The sequence below is a fragment of the Arvicanthis niloticus genome, chromosome 2 (assembly GCF_011762505.2).
Source record: "Arvicanthis niloticus isolate mArvNil1 chromosome 2, mArvNil1.pat.X, whole genome shotgun sequence".
Taxonomy (NCBI): domain Eukaryota; kingdom Metazoa; phylum Chordata; class Mammalia; order Rodentia; family Muridae; genus Arvicanthis; species Arvicanthis niloticus.
This window is the reverse complement of record NC_047659.1, coordinates 93,943,267-93,963,039: the sequence shown is the minus strand read 5'-3', so window position 1 is coordinate 93,963,039 and position 19,773 is coordinate 93,943,267. Positions and strand designations below refer to the sequence as shown.

Genomic DNA, 19,773 nt, shown 5'->3' with positions numbered 1-19,773 from the left:
CCTGGGAGAAAGGTGTCATGTGCACGGGGCTTCAGGGATTGGAGAAAACCCCAAAGAAGGCATGTTAGGTGCAGTTGTCAAGGCACGTGTGTGAAAAGAATCTGGGAGGTACCAGTGGGACATATGTTGGTACTGCAATGAAGGAATTTGTAGGGATAAAAGAATAAGAATGATTGATAACCCTGGAAAATACGGGGACAACAAAAGTTAAGAGCATAGCACTAGGCTGTCTTGAACTTTGGAATATTAGTGGGTTTCAGTCCTTGCCTACCCTACCCCAGCTCTTACAGACCTTAGATGAGTGAATTTGTTATAGCTTCATTCTTCCTTTTTTTTTTTTCCTTCATCATACCAGTTAGTTTTTTCTCATCACTATGACAAAATGCCCAACAGAAGAGGGAAAAAAAAGTTTATTTTGACTCCTGGTTTCAGAAATTTTAGTCCATCATTGTGGGGAAGACACGGCTCTGAAGCATTAGAAGTCTGTGCTGATGTAGAAGAAAGCAGAAAACAGAAGAGAAAGTGGAGCCAGATCCTACCCCTCAAAGACCCACTCCTAACAATCACCCCTCCCAGGTGACTCACCTCCCACAGGTTACATAACTTTCCAAAACAGCGCCACCAGCTGGGGACCAGGTGTTCAAACACATGAATCTGTGGGGTTGGGATAGAAAGTATAGGTGCGGAGGGTCAAGGGAGAGAGATCCATAATACACAGCCGTCGGACAGTCATCACCTGTGCTGAGAACACACCCTCCAGTGTGAATGCTCTAAGGTGACTAATGTTCCTGGCCATAATCCCTGACTCAGCCTAAGAAACTCATCACTTTCCCACATTTAGGCAGAGGGAGAAGATGTAGACCTCTCCCTCTAGGGAGGAATTCCAGCAACAGGGCCATTCCCCTGCAATGTGTCTCCTAGCAGACGCTTGGTTTTGTTTCTGATTCCCTGGCTGAAGTCTGACTAGGTTAGGGTTGGGCTTTGTGAGGCCTGCACAGAGCACTGAGGAAGAGCCTGGGGCAATAAAGGGAAGGGGGTTGTTAATTGACAGTTGTCCAAGACAAGTATTATTCAGAGGAGAAGAGAAAAGACTGAGAGTTCAGTGTGTAAAGGTGAAGAAACTGGTTGTACCACAAAGTCAACTGTCCCTCAGCAGCTGTAGTTACTGGCAGGGTGGAGGTGGTGGGGGAGGGGACAGCAGACTTCAGTATCTGCAGACTGCATTAAAGAAAATTATCCTTCAGAAAGCCCAACTTCACTTTGGTTTCTTTCTGTATGCCTATTCTTTCTTGTAGGTGGAGAAATAAATGTGGATCTTCACAAACAGTGTCTCCACATTCACCTGCAAAGACAAACATAGCACGTAAACAGCAGTGCACGGAAGGGACAAACACTCTCCTCTGTCGAGAATATCTCCCTAACATGAATAATCCTGGCAACTTTTCCAGAAACTCACAAGTATTCTATATATTTTAATTACTCAAAGCAAGAATTTAGAGTTTGAATAAATAGGATGTCTGCATGAATATAGAGTTAAGTCAGACATAAAACTATGGCAGTATGTATGAGCACAAAAAGAAAAAAATGCAACTTAGAGAAATGGTTCAGTGGTTAAGAGCACTTTGCTGATCTTGCTAGAGGACCCAGGTTCAATTCCCAGCACATACATTGTGACTTACAACTGACTGTACCTCCAGTTCTAGGGGATCCAACATCATCTTCTGGCCTCATGGTACATTACATACATGCAGGCAAAACACCCACACACATTTAAGTAAAGAAAGACAGGAAAAATGACTCTTGACTCTTGTATAGCCATCAAGGGATAATAATTTAAAAAGTAATTATATAGAAGTGACAAAAACTAGAAATAGGCAAAAAAAATTCTGACATCCATAACCACACAGATCAGCTGGATGAGAAACAGGTTATAATTTTTCATACCATAATTACATAAAAAGGAAATAGAAATATTAATTTTTGTAAAAAGAGATTCTGAAGAAATAATCCATAATACACAAAACGCATGAATGAGTGTAAAAAACATGCTGATGCCCAAGAAAGATGCCCAGCAAGTGTGCGGATGCTGTGTCATAACTACTGCATAGAGTTCGCAAACAATCAAGACTGATAGAGTCATCAGAGCGTGCGTGGATGTGGGGTGGAGTGAGAGGTTGACTGGAATAGGCAGGAAAAAACATTCACATTCTAAAGCTGCCATTAGTCACCAGGAAAACACAAATTAGAGCCCCAATGAATCACACATAAAAGCTGTGCTCAAGGTTAGGCTACAACGTTACATGGAGTCATGGAAAATCTAAAAATAAATTCATACATTTGTGGTCAGTTGATCTTCCACAAAGCACTTGCAAAGGTGACTCAGTGACAAGGCATCTTTTCAACAGTGCTCAGACATTTAGATGTTCACCTGCAAAAGAATCAGTGTGGTCCATTACCTCACTCCATACTTAGAATTAATTCAAAGAAGTTCATAGTCCAGAACATAGAAAATGAAGTTATAAAGCCTTTAAAAGGAAATATAGGTGTAGATATTTGTGACCATGATTAAGCAATGATTTCTAAGATACAATACTCAAAGACAACAGCAACAAAAGATAACCAAAAGATAAACAGAACTTCACCAAAATTAAATAGCTTTTCTGAAATTAATATGCCTGCTCGTAATATCATTCCATACACTTAGAGATTAAATATCTCTTTAATGTAGCACATGTCCATCTCTGACTAATGTCCAAAGAAAAGCCAGCCACAAACAGATTTTACTAATGTATACACACCTCAGGCTTATGCATATCATATACACTGTTATTCTCAACTCTCTTTCAGGTCCCAGGCCCAGGTTACACTTTGAACAATTTGAACAGAGACGGGAGACTGCAAGTCTGGCCACTTGGGCAGATAGGAGAGTCTCACAGTAAAGATATTGCCAGACTTATAAGTACATCAATACTGTTCTTTTCGACTAGGTGTTACCCAGGTTTATCCTGCCTACTTGGCAGAATTATACTTTTCCTGATAGTTAATGGCAGACCAGGACTCACTGGTGATTGTGACCCTGGGTTGATTCCCTTTAGGGTCCTATACTTTGATATGGAGTTGATGGAATGGCTAGTTGTAAGTCCAGGGGTTGTCTCCTTTTGCTATGAGAATGGAGTCTAACTGGAGATCATCCTTGGTGAGTAAACATGAGCAGAAATTTTCTCAGCAACCTAAACTTCAACTCTGCTACAAACTTGCCTTTCCTACAGTTCCTGATAAAGCAGGCTAGCACACAAGTTCTCTTCCAGGCTTATTGGTGGAGCTCCTTCAGCTAGATTCCGCTGTGTGTAACTTGGCTTTTCCTAAGAAAATGTATTAGTGACTCCTTTCTAGCATCGATTCGTTGTTTTAAGTTTCGCCCACATCACCACAACACCAAAACCCTGACAATCCAAACGACAGTTTGGATGTGGTATCAGTGTCACCTACTGGGCTGAAAGCTTGGTGCCTACTGGGAGGGGGTCCAAGAGGCAGAGTCATTAACAGGTAGATTATATACTGTAAGATTATCAGATTAATGTATTTATCACCCCCATCCTTGAGAGATTGAGTTTTGTTTATCATGTTAAAGAAAGGAAAACAAAACAAAGCAAAACATCAGGCCTGGTACCTGAATCCCTCTGGCTTCTGCCTTGATATGACCTGTTTTGGCACCATGATCAAAAGAAGCTGGACTGAATAGGCTACCCAGTCTGAGACCATCAGTCTCCAGAACTGGGAATTGTTGATTTTCATTTCTTTGTAAAGTACCCAGCCTCAAGAATTTTGATTCAGCTACAAACTAATACAAAATCATTTGGTGAGACGAGGAGTCATCTCTCAAACTTTCCTAATGAGGGCCTAAAACAGCAGTTTCATAACAAGTTAAACATATTTATCCCGTAACACAGAGATTCCAGTCCTGGTTATTAACCTAAGAGAAGTGATAAGTAGCTAAGAATATTCTTGTGAAATTATCTTTGAAGAGTGTGGTTAATTCAGTATCCCTAGTACAACGGAAATAAGGGCAGAGAAGCTCAAATACACCCATTTAGAGACAGAATCAGGCTTTCTCTTTGGAAACTGCCATTTTTAACTGGCCTCCAGAATGATTAGTGAGTTTTTTTAAAGACACATACTTGTTGAGCAGTATCTGGAAGTCACTTTACCACACAGCTAATCTCACGTAGACCCTGCAGGTAACTTAGCCAGGAGCACACCAGTAGCATTGCCCTTGTTTTTAAGTAAAGTGACTTCACAGATGTCAGCACCCTTTTCATGGTCACCCTGGGAATATGTGATTCTATATGTGACAATTAAAGGTTAAATCTGTCTCATTTATCATTTGGTTTCCAGTGTCTGTCGTGTGGTAATGTGTGTGTGTGTGTGTGTGTGTGTGTGTGTGTGTGTGTGTGTGTGTATGTGTGTGTGTGTGTAAAGAACCTAATGAACGGTGGACACATGACCATGTGGCCTCCAGGGATACATAACTATCAATGCTCTATACTAGCCCTACCTAATAAAGTCCTATGTTTACAATACAAATTTATAATTCAAAGTTTTATTTTATGTTTAATCCTTTAACAGCTTTTAGCACTAAGAAACCAGTGAACTTTTTTTTAAAAATCTTAAAATAATAGCAGAACCTCCAAGGTAATTTACTAAAAGGAAACAATAAGAATTATAATGATCACTAGAATGGGTCAGTGATAATTCTTGTCCAGTCTCTTAGCTGAGGAACTGCACATGACAAGAGCAGAAGCATTCAAAAATCTCCACAGCAGTTAAGGTAGATGGTAGATGTTGCTGTAACAGATGCACTCTCAAACAAAACACACCCAAAAACCACAATTCTCAACACATCCCCACATAAATCAAAAAGGCCTGGGGACTCAGTTCTGCCCAGCCATTTAGGGACCTGGGCCAGCTATTTTATCTTCAGTTCTTCGTTCAACTAGTGGACTAGAAAAAAAAAAAAAAAAAGGACATAATGTGTTGTGGGAAGACTAGAAGTAGCACTGTTAAGGTTTATATGTGACTGCCCCCCACAGGTTCCTGTGTCTCCAGATGGTGGCACTGTTTTTGGAACTTTTAGCAGGTGTGACCTACCTAGAAAAAAAAATGGTCTCTTGAGTCATCCTTTGAAAGTGAAATCCATCTGGGCAGTGGTGGTGAACGCCTTTAATCCCAGCACTTGGAAAGCAGAGGCAGGCGGATTTCTGAGTTCAAGGCCAGCCTGATCTACAGAGTGAGTTCCAGGATAGCCAGGACTACACAGAGAAACCTTGTCTTGAAAAACAAAACAAAACAAACAACAAAAAAAAAGTGAAATCCACTTCCAGTTCAAGGCCAAGGTCTCTGGCAAGGTGTCTACAAAGATGTAAACAAGCCACACCAGAAGTTCCCAGAGATGGATCCCCTTCAACCGCCATACTTTCCTGTGAAACTGTCCAATAATGAGTCCCCTTTTCCTTAAATTGTTCTGTTAGGCTTTTGTCAGTCACAGCAACAGGAAAAGTGGCTGGTCCAGAAAATGTACCAAGAATAAGGCCATCGCTGTGGTAAGCCTGACCACATGGCCTGTAGGATGTCAGGGTTGCTTTACAAGAGGAATACAGAGGACTTTGGAAATGCAGGCTAAAAAAAAAATAAAAAATAAGTACTATAATGCATGTGCCAGCCATTCTGTTGGGAATGTGGTGTGTCACTGGTAAGGGGACTGAGTCACAGCTACAGTTGGGAGTCAGGCTCTCAGTAACCTAAGAGTTTTAGGGACCTTGAGTGAAACAGAGTTGGAGGTTTTATTAAACATATTTTAATATAGACGAGCAAAGAAGGGTGCTTTGAAAGTAAGATGTGCCCAGATAAGGGTGTGTGCTTCCCAATGGACAGTAGAAGGAAATAAGATGCACCCAAGTGAGGGTACAGGCTCCTTAAGGGAAATAAGCTCATTTTCTTAGAAATATATACCATTTTGGTGGCTCTCAGGTTACATCTAAAGACATTGCTACAACCTCCTTCCTTCATCTCCTCTTTCTCCTCCTCATTTTCCTCCTACTACTTTTTTATCTTTTGATCAAAGAGATGTATTCGTTGGCTCCAGGGATGCCTTGGACGGATTGTGATCTAATCAGATAAAGCCAGAAGCTGCTACAGCTGCACAAGGGGTTTAGCGTGTGTGCTTTCCTATAAATGGAGTTTCTGGTGAGAGTCTGTCTTAGTTAGAGGGTTTATTGCCATGATGAAACACCATGACCAAAAAGCAAGTTGAGAAGGAAAGGGTTGATGTAGCTTACACTTCCACATTGTTGTTCATCATCAAAGGATCAGGACAGGAACTCACACAGGGCTGGAACTTGGAGGCAGGAGCTGATGCAGAGGCCATGCAGGAATGCTGTTTGCCAGCTTGCTTCCCATGGCTTGCTCAGCCTACTTTCTTAAAGAACCCAGGACTACTACTTCAGGGATGTCCCCACTCACAATGGGATGGTCCCTGCTCCATTGATCACTAATTGAGAAAATGCCTTACAGGTGGATCTCACTGAGGCATTTTCTCACCTGAGGTTCCTTCCTCTCTGATGACTCATGTTTGTGTCAAGTTGACACAAAACCAGCCAGTACAGAGTCCTAGAAAATTACAGGTTTATGGCTGAGAAGACCTTAAGCGGGTGATAACTGTACTAGAATTCTTGCTTATCTGCTGACAAAAAAGCTTTGATTGGATTCTAGGAGTCTTTCTTCTCACGTCCTAAAATTTTGCCCTGCTTTCCTAGTTTATTTCATAAGGGACAGAATACCAACAGACGTGCTAACAATGACAACAGTACTTATGACATTTAGAGAGCTACAAGCAAGGACTCCAAACGGAATTGGGCTAGAAGGCATTCACGTTACTCTGACTGAGAATCTGGTTATAGTCTGCTGCCATTCTAAACATTTAAGTGAGGCAGAATTCAAAAGTATTACAAAAAATTTGAAATAGTGTAACAGACTACAGCATAGTCGTTGCTTGTGGCTTTTAGTTAGATTTGTGGTGATAATTCAAAGCAAAATGGAGAACAAAAAGATCTGAAATATAGTTAGTTGAAAAAATAAATGTGAATCTGTTTAAAGTTGTGACAGGATGGGTACAAACAAAGCACCTGTAACTGTTAATGAAATCAGTGACATTAAAGAGAAACCTCACATTTTGCTTATGAACAAAAAGAAAAAAATGCCTGAGTAAAGGTCCCTATATCCATTTAACGTCCCATGGTACCAAAAATGCAGATCCAAATTAAAATTAAATTAGAAAGAAGAAACCACCAAGCAGAAATGAATCAGACTCTGTAATATATGTGTATATAATTAAAAGAACTAGAATTATATTTATATCCAACTTTCAGTCCATAGGCCAGTGAGATGGATTGGGGACTAAGGTGCTTGCTACCAAGCTTGATAACCTAAATTTTTCTTGGAATCTAGATGGCAGAAAGTGAGGACAAATTCCCATAAGTTGTCCTCGGATCTCTACACACATGTGCTCACAGACATATGCACAAATAGACAGATAAACAAAACATAAGTGGATAGATAAATAGGTGGAAAATTCAGTACAAATAGAAAAGGCAGATAAACTGACTCCATGATTTTATTTAATATGTCACAAAGGTTAAGCTAAAGTGGTGCTGGGAATAGGGATAGATGTCCCCTGTTCTGTTTTCCAATTACTATGCAACAAACATCCCCAAACAACTTTGCAAGCCATTGGTTTCAGAATTCCATTCATGAGACAGTGATAAAGGGCACACCAGTGGTCATGCTAAGGCACAAGTGTGAGTTGATTCAGAAACTTCCCTTTGCAACAAAACCAAAGAATGTCCTTGGTCCAGGGAGAATTTCACGGTAAGCTTCTGGGTGAATTGCAAATCCATTTTATTATAGAGACACCTGCATTATTATAGACACCAGCATTATTACAGAGACACCTGTGTCATTATAGAAGCATCTGCATCATTATAGAGACACCTGCATTATTATAGAGACACCTGAGTATTACAGAGACACCTGAGTTATTATAGAGACACCTGAGTTATTATAGAGACACCTGAGTTATTATAGAGACACCTGAGTTATTACAGAGACACCCGAGTAATTATAAAGACATCTGCACACATATATTCACTGTTGGATTTGTCACAATGGCGAAGTCATGGAATTAGTCTAGATTCCCATTAAAGGATGAAGGGATAGTAAAACTGTGAAATATATGCACAATGGAGTTTTATTTGGTCATAAGTAACAAAAATTTTAAAGGAATAAATGCAACTTTCAGGAATATGAGTAGAACTGAGTATCACTACAGGTAAAGTAAGCCAGGCTCACAAAAGGTAGATACTATGTTTTCTCTCATATGTGAAAGGGGGATTGTTAGGGATGGAAAGGGGGAAAGGGGAAAAGGGGGAAGGAAGAATAAGATAGAATACAGATGAGTGAATTTGGTCAAAGTGTTTTATATATACATATTATATATAATATTTACAATGAAATATTCTATAACTGTATTTAATATATATTTAATATTTTATACTATAATTACATAATATGTACTATATTACATATGTATATAACCATGTAGAAAAAAAGTGTCATGAAACCCGTTACTTTATATAATCAATATGTGTTAATTAAGTGCAAACTCTCATTTTGCTATTATGCAATGAATAGATTAGGCAAAAGAAAAAGTGACAATGTAAGGTTCTGACTTCCGTACAACATAATGAAATGTATCTGCCTGTCTATCGTTTACAGTTTTCATGTGTTCGTTAGTTCACCACAGTGGATCTACATAAGAAGCTGAGGATCAATGAGCCTCCTGACCAGCGGGTGGATATACAGAGCCTCAGATTCAGTGACTTCACTGGCTGGATCATTAAAGGATTCTAGTGAGTTTCACAGTCAGTCAAAACTCCAGACAGAGGGTGGATGTCCTACAATGATCCTCAAAGGTTGAGTTTGGGGGTTTCAAAATCATTTTATCTTGGTGATATATACTCTAAAAAATGCAAAAGGAAATATGACTCAGACTTCTGGTGAAATTGGGGGGGATGCTGAAGAGAGATGGCTATTAAAGAGAAGGGACTGATCAGTTCTGATTGGCCTTTTGTAGCACCTTGGGACAGAGACCTTACACTCTAAGGCAAGTGGAGCCTTCGAGAGATAATTAGGTTCTATGGAGATGGAGACTTCATGAAATTAGTGACAGGAAAGATCCCTAAGGGTTCCCTGTCTCTGTTCCCTGTAGAGGACACGAAAAGACGGTTACCCATAACCAGAAAGAGGATCCTTACCCAACAGTGAACGTGCCAGCAGCTTGTTCTCAATTATGGTCTTCAACTTCTCCAAAACTGCAAAAATAAAGTCTAAGGTGTTCTGAAATCACACCCCACACTGACCAACGTGCTTAGTTTACTATGGATCCTCAAGAAATTTACATATACATGCACACATACACACACACACACACATTAGAGATAGATAGATAGATAGATAGATAGATAGACAGACAGACAGACAGATGGACCGATGGACAACAGACAGACCCTCACAATATTCTACTTTGTATTTGGCAGGTTAAAGCAAAGTAAATGTACTCTGAGAATAGCAACAAAATCAACTGCTTTGATCCATGATGAACTCATCTAATGAAAGTCCACACATAAAGGACACTTGGTCACCAAGATTCCTATCTGAACATGGTTTAATGGTTGAGCAACAATAATCCAGGTTCCCTTCTTACAAGTTCACACACATACTTGAGGGCTCATGCACACACCAACATATACTACAGGGGAAAATGAAGTAAACCACTTCTGCAAAAACAGCTTCTTTAAAGTTAACGAAGGTCTGGGGAGATGGCTGTCAGTACAGTGCCTGCCAGGCAAGCATAAAAACATAAGTTTGGACCTTCAAACCCTATGTGGAAACTGAGCCAATGCTGTAGCTCCAACACTGAGGCAGGGGTAGAGAGCAGAGACAGGCAGCTCCCTGGAACTCAGTGGCCAACCAGTCTAACTGAACCATGAGCTCCAAGTTCAATAAGAGACCATGTCTCAAAAAATATGAAGAGACACCTGCCCACGTACATAGACACACATACTCACAAACATGTGCAAGCGAGCGAGCACGCACACACACACACACACACACACACACACACACACAGAGAGTGAGCCACTGTAGCAATTCTAGTAGGCTACTGAGATAGATAGGATGCTACTTATACAGAGAACACCAGAAATTTTCTAAAACTGACATTGGAAATGAGAGCATCAGAGAACCAGGAAAACACCAGCTTACAGGAAAGGGAACTGAGAATTATAGTAAACCACAGACCATGTCAGACCAGAAGAGAATGCCACTTCCACCCACCAGACACAGCTTGGTGTGTGTGAATCAGAGCGTTCTTGAATTCTCTATCTTAATAGACTCAGGGCAATGTCTTTACAGGAAGTCCTTCCTCCGAGATCTTTCCTACCCACTCTTCCCACCCTCTGTCAATGTCTCTTTCTCTAACTCCCAGTATCTTTCCAGAAACTAGAGATTTAAGCTTTGGCCTATATTCAGTACATAGCACATATCTGGTACAGGACCTCTACGAAATATTGGATGGGTGGGTAGACAGACAAATGATGAGCTTAAATACAAACAACACCTGAGTTCTTTCTGAAGCCCAGGATATCACTGAAGGATCATTAGCCAAAATGTGTAGCTGCTCATTTAAATTTGAAAAGAGAAACAAATGATATTCACAGCATTTCCACTGGCATCACTAACCACCAAAGCTAATATGAGAGGAAAATATAGAAGCAGACACCATGATGGACATTAAAATCATCTGGGAAGTGTGAAACTCAACTGTGGTATTTATGCCATAAAACTAGCATATAGGCAAGTCTGTAGGACAGTTTCTGGGTTAATGATCAATATAGGAGATCCCAGCCTAGTATGGGCAGTGTCACCCCTGGACAGGTGCTCCTGGGTTGTAAACGAAAGGAAGCCGAGGAAGCCAGGGAAGTCAGGCCAGTAAGCAGTGCTCCTCTGTGGTCTCTACTCCAGTCCCAGCCTCCAGGTCCCTGCCCTGCTTGAGCTCCTGCCTTGATGGAACTCCCTGATGGAATGTGATCATGCAAACAAATTAACCCCTTTGTCCCCAAGCTGCTGTTGGTTATTGCAGCAATGGAAAGCAGACTAGAACAAGTCCTCAGGGTATCTGATCACACAGCACATGGTCTTTTATAGTCCTATGCTTCCCGTTTTTTTGTTTTGTTTTGTTTTTGTTTTTGTTTTTGTTTTTGTTTTGTTTTGTTTTTGTTTTTGTTTTGTTTTGTTTTGTTTTTTATTTCTTGTGCTTCGTTTTGCTTGTTATGCTCTGTTCCTTAAATGACAGCAGGATGGGGAAGGGCTTTCAAGCTTCCTCTGCAAACTGGCTTCTTTCACGTTGATGTCATATTTTTCCATCACTACTCTCACAATGTCTAATTATGATAAGGATTGCATTAACTAAATTATAAAAGGATTTCTATCATAGTGAGTTTAAAACAGTGAAATCTTTACTGCATGACTTTATTATTTAACACCTCCCTCAAAAGGGAATAGGGGAAGTCATGGTAGACTTGTAGCACAGGCAAACTAAGCACATAGAAAAAAGGATGTTGAGATGGTATGTCTAAAGAAAAATCAGACAGCTTAATTCTTGAGGAATAGTATGTAGATTAAAAACAGTTTAGCATGATCCATCTAGAGACCTCATAAAACCTTTGACACATTTCAAGGGACAGGCTGGCATAAAAGTTGCCTGGGATTGAAATGTTTTGTGGAACAATAAGGAAATAGCTCAAAATTAAAACAAAGGGCAGGGCCTATTGACTCCAGTGACTGATCCTGACCTAGGGTGGCATTGTAATCAGAGTGCATTTCTCTGTGGAAACAAGGTAGATATCTCAGAAGAAGGGTGGAGCACTGCACCCTTAACAATCTGGAAAAATGGTACTTGGGGATCAAGCAATCATGAATTTGACATCAATGGATGGTAAGGTGGGAAGGAAGAGAGATAACAGTAACCTAGCAGTGTCTGGGTCAGGCCCTCATGTGTGCGACATGCTCATCATCTCATTTAAATCAGCACAGTCTAGAATACTAGTTACCAGGACTATTAGTTGCCAGGACTATTTTAAAAGAGGGCAACAAAAATGATCTTATAATTCATTCAAGTCCATTGGGTCTACTGGTACAGGGGAGACTGTGACAAGAGGTGTCAATGTCCCAGGCAGTAGGCTGAGGCCCCAGTGGGTGCTTGTTGGGTTTTAGCTATGCCAGATCTGGTGCCACACAGCAGTGAGCAAAGAGTCCCTACTTTCTTGGAACTTAGAGACTACTAACAAGGAGTTAGAAGCAGCCCTCAGTGAGACAATAAATACCACTAACCGTGATGAAGGGAGCCTGGAGTGCAGCAGACCTACAAGTAATGGCTCATCTGGACTGGGATAATGGATGGCTCCCGTGGTCAGCGTCACTTAAAGCTCACCTGAGTTAAAAGATAGAGAAGAAGTGATGAATAACATTCCAAACAAGGATACGGCACATGCCAAGGCCCACGGTAAGTACCCTAACACAGAGACTCAGAGTGGCTACAGCCCAGGGGCACAGGAAGAGTCCCTGAGCTTAGGGGAAATGGTAAAGACACAGTCATCTTTGTTTTCAAGGGTTTGGGGTATTTTAACAGGAATGTCTTGAACGGTCAGAAGAGAGGGTCCTTAGCTATATCTCACCTAAACAAGGACCACTGAAAAATCTAAGCATTGATGCCGTAATAGTCTTGGGGGGCGGGGCATAATGAACCGAACTGAGTAAAACAGCCTGACCCCTTACATCAGTGCTGGGAGGGGCTGACTGGCATGGGTGCGATGATCTGGAGGGCAGAGTGGGTGTAGAGTCACTAGCAACAATTCTAAATAGTGATGATCTAGATCAAGCCCTGGACACCAATCCAGCCTCTACCTGTTTTTTACAACCTGCAAACTAAGAATAGTTTTTACATTCATTAATGGTTGGAAGAAATAGAAAAATGCATAAAAACGACATGAAACATTTCTATAAAAAGATATTACCGGAAAAGCCACTGTCACTGGCTTAGGATCTTCTGTGCAAGCCTTCAAGCTTGCTACAACAGCAGATATCACAGACACTTCAGTTCCCCCACAAGGCTGAAGTTATTCATTATCTGGCCTTTTACAGGAAGAGCCCAGAAATCTGACCATGTAATCAGACAACTAATAAATGAGCTTCTGTGGAAGCAAATACAAAGTAATGTACTTTGAGATAAAAAAATATCCAAATTATTGACAAAGCGAAGACAGAATGCTGAGCTCTGAGACGGCAGCTCGGGAGTACAGAACAGCTGCAGCAGAGCAAGCAAGGTTCCTGCCCGAGAGCATGACACAGTGGATGGGGCCCCTTATCTCCAAATCTCATCTGGTGAGAGCTTATAAAGAGTGTCCCGGAATGCAAGACTGAAAATCAGCTGTGAATAAAGAATACGTTATTTTGTGCATTCACTTTTAAAACTACACATAGATAATCCAGTACAATGATGAGCAATCTTCACTCTCAACTACCCATAATGCTAAGGATGGAGACTGATGTGAAACTGAGGATTCAAGGCCAATCAGGCCACAACAACAACAAAAAAAGGTCAGGGCTAGAATAATGGCTCGGTGGTTATGAGCACTGCCTGCTCTCCTAGAGAACTGGGGTTCAATTCTCAGCATGTTTATGGCACCTCACAGCTGTCTGTAATTCCAGTGCTAGGCTGATTCATTGCCCTTCTGGCTTCCAAAGACACCAGGCATGTACATGGTACACATACATATATGCAGACAAAACACAAAGACACATAAAATAACAATAAATAAAACTTTTTTAAAAAACCATATTACATATAAATAGTAACAGTCTGCATTTAATCTAGAAAGAACCATAATAAAGGTCTAGCAGCCGTGACTCTGAATGGCAGGGCCTATCATCTGGGCTTTCTTTTTTTCTAGAGTTTAAGTGCCATAGTTAATGACTGGCATGTTAGACATTCACATAATATTTGTTGAAGAAGGAAAGAAGGTAAGAAGAGACAAAAAGGAAAGGGAAAGAAAGTGTGAAAATGGAGAGGAGAAAGGGAATCTAAGGATAAGAGTGACTGTGCAGGTCCACAGGGGCTTGGAGTGGAGCTGAGCAAGAGTTAGCTAGCTGTGGAGATTGATGGGGAGGAGGGAAACTTGCCTAATGGGAAAGAAATTAGTATTCTTTAAAACACCTGGGCACCCTTGTTTTAGCTCTAAGGCAGTTTGGTGCCTCTAGTCACTAGTTCCTGGAAAAGAGCCTCCAGGGAACAGGAACACCATATTCTCAGAATATGTGAGATAATTCACAGTTTCTGGCCATGGTCATTTGGCACCAGCCTGACTCCATACCTGCAAAGCTGCCAGAGCTAGCTGACCTAAGAACTGGCAGAGCCTTAATGAGTCCAGAGAGCTCTGATGCCATTGCAGTCCTGCCTGCCCATGACTGCTCTCACTCTTGGGCACCTCTGACATTCCAAGGCCACACCACTTCTTCCCAGGGTTTCCTGAGAACACCCAGCTCAAGGTGCTGCAGGCTGCAAAAGGCACAAAGTATCTTTCCCAGGTCAGTGTCTCTCCCCACCCAGCAAATCAGTCATCGCAAGGTTCTAAAACCGATGCTCACTGCCAGGTAAACAGGTAAATCAAAGTCCCAAGTCCCAGGAAACCTCTGCAGCCCCAAGCAAACCAGGCTGGCCACCTGCCAGACAGGCTCCATTGTAAATACAATGAGGCTCTTATCTACCCTCTTCCAAGATCAGGCCTGCTCCAGAGCTCTTCAAGCCTGTAGCCTGCATACAATTTAGAACATTCAGAGCCATTCCTTCTGGATGAGGGTGGAGCTATCCTGACTGAGGTGAGCAGGTTACTAGAAACCGAATTCCAACCAAAGGACAGCTGGTGGCTAAAGAGCAGGGTTCCCAAGGAAGCCAGCCAGCCTCTGGCTCTCATGTCTGATGTTGGCTTCTATCTGTAACTAGTGTGTCTATGTGTTTCTCTGCACACAATGAAGATTAAACAGTACTTGGTATTGGGGAAATATTTTAGCATTTACACTGTATGACAAGGCCTACAAAAAGGGAAGGCTGCTCTTAATCTTATTTGTAAGTGAACAGAATATAAATTACTAAAATGTAAACAACAAAGAAGATAGTAAATCTTTGCTCCTCAGTGTAAAATAGCTACAGTAATTATAGAGTTTTATATATAATTATCATCTGGCATGCCTGCTATGAGGTCTTATTGTGTGGCATAAATCATACACCAAGCTCTTTGTGGTTCAGGTAGTAATTCCTGCTCAGTCAAGTGTGCTCCTGTAGTCATAAAGCCATTAAAGGTAATTTAGGCTTGGTTTTACTCTTGGGTTTTTTGTTTTGTTTTGTTTTGTTTTGTTTTTCCTTAGGGAAAACAAGCAATTCAGCAGTGGGTGAGCTTGTTATATTTTATTCTGGCAGAACCAGACTAAACATAATTCTCTGAGATTAAAAAAAAATTTAATGCCATTTTTATTTATAAAAGAATTCTGAGAAAAACCTGAAGCACTTGGCAGATTAAAATCTAAATAATCCTCGTAATAAGCTCTGGAGTGAGTTTATACAAAGGCCTATTGTATAATAGTTACCAACGGTGAGAGGCCCAAAAGACTTACTTAGGATGTAGCTGCTTCTTGTCCAGGTTTAATTCATGAGTGTTAATATATTCTTAGAAATAGAGGTAGAATAACTAGAATCTATTAGTGAGTTAATAATCACCAATCATTATGAGGAACACAGCTTACCACTAAAACATGCCCCCCTTTTTTGGTTTTTCTATTTATTTTATTTTCATTTTTAATTGTTTTGAGACAGGGTCCCAATTCAGGTTCAGGTAGGATGGCCTCAAACTTATGGCAATCCTCTTGCCTCAGTCTTCCCTGTGCTAAGATTACAAGAATGAGACCCAAACACACCAGGCTTTGAATTTTTTCTTAGGAATGGCTTCACCATTCTTGCTTTTTAAACTAGCTAGACATTTATGTATGTTAGAGGAGAATGTAAAGCTATGGATGGATGACCTATGACTAAAATGTTTTTCATGAATCAAACCCTAAGTATTTCCACGGCTCCTACTAGAAGTGTGCTGTTAGGTACTATGGATACACCAATGGTTTAGGCTAGATTCCTGACAACCAGCATTGTGCGTATCCTTGCTTCGTGGTTTAACTCAGGTGCCATGGTCTCTAAAATCTCCCTGTAGTTAAGTGGGCAAAGGATGGCTTTGATCTTACCATGTGTCTACAGACTGGGTAGGAAGACTGTTATTCCCTACCTCTCCCCATGAGAAAGGAGCTCAGTAACAGTGTGCAGCTAGGGAGCTGGAGAGGATGGGGGACAAGATGAGAAGCTACAGCCGGTTTTCCACATCCCCAGGTAGCACGTGCTCATCTGTGAGGAAGCACTTCCTCTTCTACCTCCAGCTTCAAACCTCCAGCCCAGCTGCTGCTTCCAGACTGCACAGTGGAGTGCTTACACCCTAAACGCCCGTCTTATCACATAGTCCCCTACACATCACTGCAGCATGAACAGAGAGACACTTAGCAATAGTTGCTTTGAAAACTATAGGAAAACAAAAGCAAAGTCGTTAAGCAATGAACTCAGTTGCCTAAATATCTGGCCCTCAGGTTGATTTTTACCTGACTGGGTAGCTGTGTAGTTAGGGATCCTTCTAGATCTCCTATCTTTGGAGGCTTTCTTGTACTTCAACACTTCTCTTGTCTATTTTGGGACCTTCATGTTTCCTCCCTTAGTGGGGGGGGGATGTTTCAAATTGAAACTGGCCATTCTGTTAACAGAATACCTCCCACAGAAAGCCTTTTTTCTATTACTAGCTATGTAATAGAATATAGGAGGAGACTATATAATATAGAATAGGAGGAGAATATAGAATAGGAGGAATTTCCTGAGGAAGTACAGAGGCCTCAAAGCTCTTGGTATTCTAGGAAATGAGTCTCTATACACGCCCTGGATTCTAGATGTTTTCTTCAGGTGGTCCCATTTGTTACAAACAAGGAAGACAGTGCAGAAATTGAGTTTGAGTTCCTTCTGTTTCCTAAGCTAAGTGGGCACTATTATCTACAATATTTGATAGGCAAGCAAACGGAGGCTATGTAGAGACCATTGGGTGGTGAATGGTGGTGAATGGGTGGAGCCAGGATTCAAAGATAAGCAGTGTGACCCCTTGTTTATAATCCTCCCCAGTGATATTTAGTAGCTAACTGAATTCATAGAAGTCCAGTCCTTCACAGCCCTTGGCATATAAGCAAGTCCTGAGTAAATGTTAGCTTTGCTACCAAGAGAAACCTGGACGAGAAAACGGGTTTTGACCTAGATTTATGTCTATCTAAGCTATGCTTCTTTTGGCTGTTACTGGCAAGGCCCCTGGAATGATCTAAACAATCTACATGTTAATGGCCACATAGCTAAAAGGTAGGCAAAATGATTGGTTAAGATTCTCATGTAACCCCAAAAATGAAAAACTCCAACCTGGAAATGTTTATTATATGTGGCATAATGCCTCATATAAAAGAATGCATATTGAGTAATAATTAACAGAATTGTAGGCAGTGTTGATAAGTGAGTCATATTTCAGCAGATTGACTATAAACACCAAACAGAAATAAGGCTGCAAATGTGGTTATGTTCCATGCCTTTTCACAAAGTCTATTTGACCCATTTGAAAGCATGATGATATAAGTCATGCTATTGATACAAAGGCAGGCTTAAGAACTAGACCCTATGTGATGTAAGAAGAAGAAAAAAAGGAAGAATAAAAAGAGTATTTCCAGGTTCTGAAGAAATCTGAAATATAGTGTATTCACTATTTATTGCTATATAAAAAAAAGTTATCCCAAAAATGTATCCTAAAATAGCAGACATTCATTATCTTGTGAAGTTTCTATGTATCATCTGCATGTGGCCTGGCTGGGTGGTTCTGGCCCAGGATGCATCATGAGGCTTAAGTTGTCCAGGGTGAAGTCATCCAGAGGATTTACTAGGGCTGGAGGTCCACTCCTAATGGCTCACTCACTCACATGGCAGTTGGTGGGCTAAGCTCCTTCTCACAAACCTTCCCACTGTGCTGGGTAAATTTACTATGATGTGGTAGCTGTCTCCTCAAGTGTAGGAGATCCAAGAGTGAGGATAGGGAAGCAGCTGCAGCACCTTTTATGACCTAGTCTGTAAGTCACAGTCACTTCTGCCATAATCTATTCATTACAGGTCATAAGCCATTACTAAGTGCTCTCTGCAAGCAAAGGTGAGGGAATTTACCTCCTGAGGAGTGGGTCATCACAGAATTTATAGACAGAGCTTAAAACACAGCTTTGTTGTCTCATCACTTTCTCGGGAACCCAGTGAGACAAAAGTAAAAGAACAGAATGCGTAACAGCAGTCCTCCTAAGCACAACTTGCTAGAAATGTCCCCAAACAACCCATCCTTTTATTTCAACTATTCTTGAAATGTTCACATCCCTCCTACCTTGAGGCTACATTCAAGAGACTCCGATGACACTCCTGCAGTTAAATGGGACATTAAAAAACAGAACAACCTACTCCTAAGATATTTGGAGCCGAGGAGTATAATGGCTCCTAAGCTCTCTCCCTTTGGCTATTACCATCACGTCCTGATTGATGAAATTCTACGCAATACCCAAAGGAAGGGTATTGATCTTGGGACCATGGAGTGTCTAATTCAGGCTCCCTAACTTGCTTTCATGAATGCAGCTCTGGGGGGAAATTTAGGAATGAGGGATCACTCTGGAATACAGAAGTAGCCAGTGCTTTCACACAGGATTCTAAGGCATCAGCACAATCTTCAGAACAAACTGCCTCGTGTGACTTTTATTGTACTTTTGTGACCTAAAATTTGGTAAGATAAAAAGACTTTTTAAAACATAGTCTTTGTAAACACTGGGGAAATAGCAGCTTGCAGGACACCACAGGCAAGCTGCAGGTGTAGCTCCATGTAGAACGTTTGTCTAACTTGCATGAGGCCCTGGATTAGATCCTAAGGATCTCAAAAGAAAAGAAAGGTGGAAGCCAAGGATTTACACTTTAAAATGAATTCTCCCAACAGTGTTGCTTTTAATCTTGCGTCTCGAGGACATTTGAGAATGTGATGAAACATAAGAAAAATAAGCTCACACAATTTTGCCCAAGGAGCGTAGCAGTGAACACAGAAGGAAGACACATATGTGCTGAGAAACAGGAAACATAAGCAAACCATAGAACTACTGACCACCATAGTCTTGTCTACCCTTTTGACCAAGCTAAGCGGCAAATCTTGCCAATTTAGCAGAAGAAAAGCTACCAGGATTCCCGCTTGGTGAGAAAGCACTCATGGACGCTTTCCACGGATCATTCCTAACCAAGATCGGACCTGAGATTCCCAAGACCCATCTCCAGTGGAGGGAATTCCGAGCAGTGACACCCAGCTCCGGAGGGACCTTTCCGCGGCACACCCGGGGGCTCAGAGCGCACGAGACCGCAGAGCCCGAGAGGCGGGGCCCGGAGGGCGGGGGCGGGGGGCGACGCGCGACCACGCC

At 41.3% G+C, this 19,773-nt stretch overlaps 1 long non-coding RNA gene across 1 annotated transcript; it reads right to left on the bottom strand.

Moving 5' to 3' along the window:
* Positions 1 to 430: 430 nt before the first annotated feature.
* LOC143441411 (uncharacterized) lies at positions 431 to 19,741 on the bottom strand. The gene is made up of 4 exons (XR_013108779.1): positions 19,608 to 19,741; positions 12,505 to 12,604; positions 2,336 to 2,428; positions 431 to 1,342 (listed from the first exon to the last, which is right to left on the bottom strand). It is a non-coding gene; the product is annotated as an uncharacterized LOC143441411 (long non-coding RNA).
* Between the last annotated feature and the right edge of the window lie 32 nt (positions 19,742 to 19,773).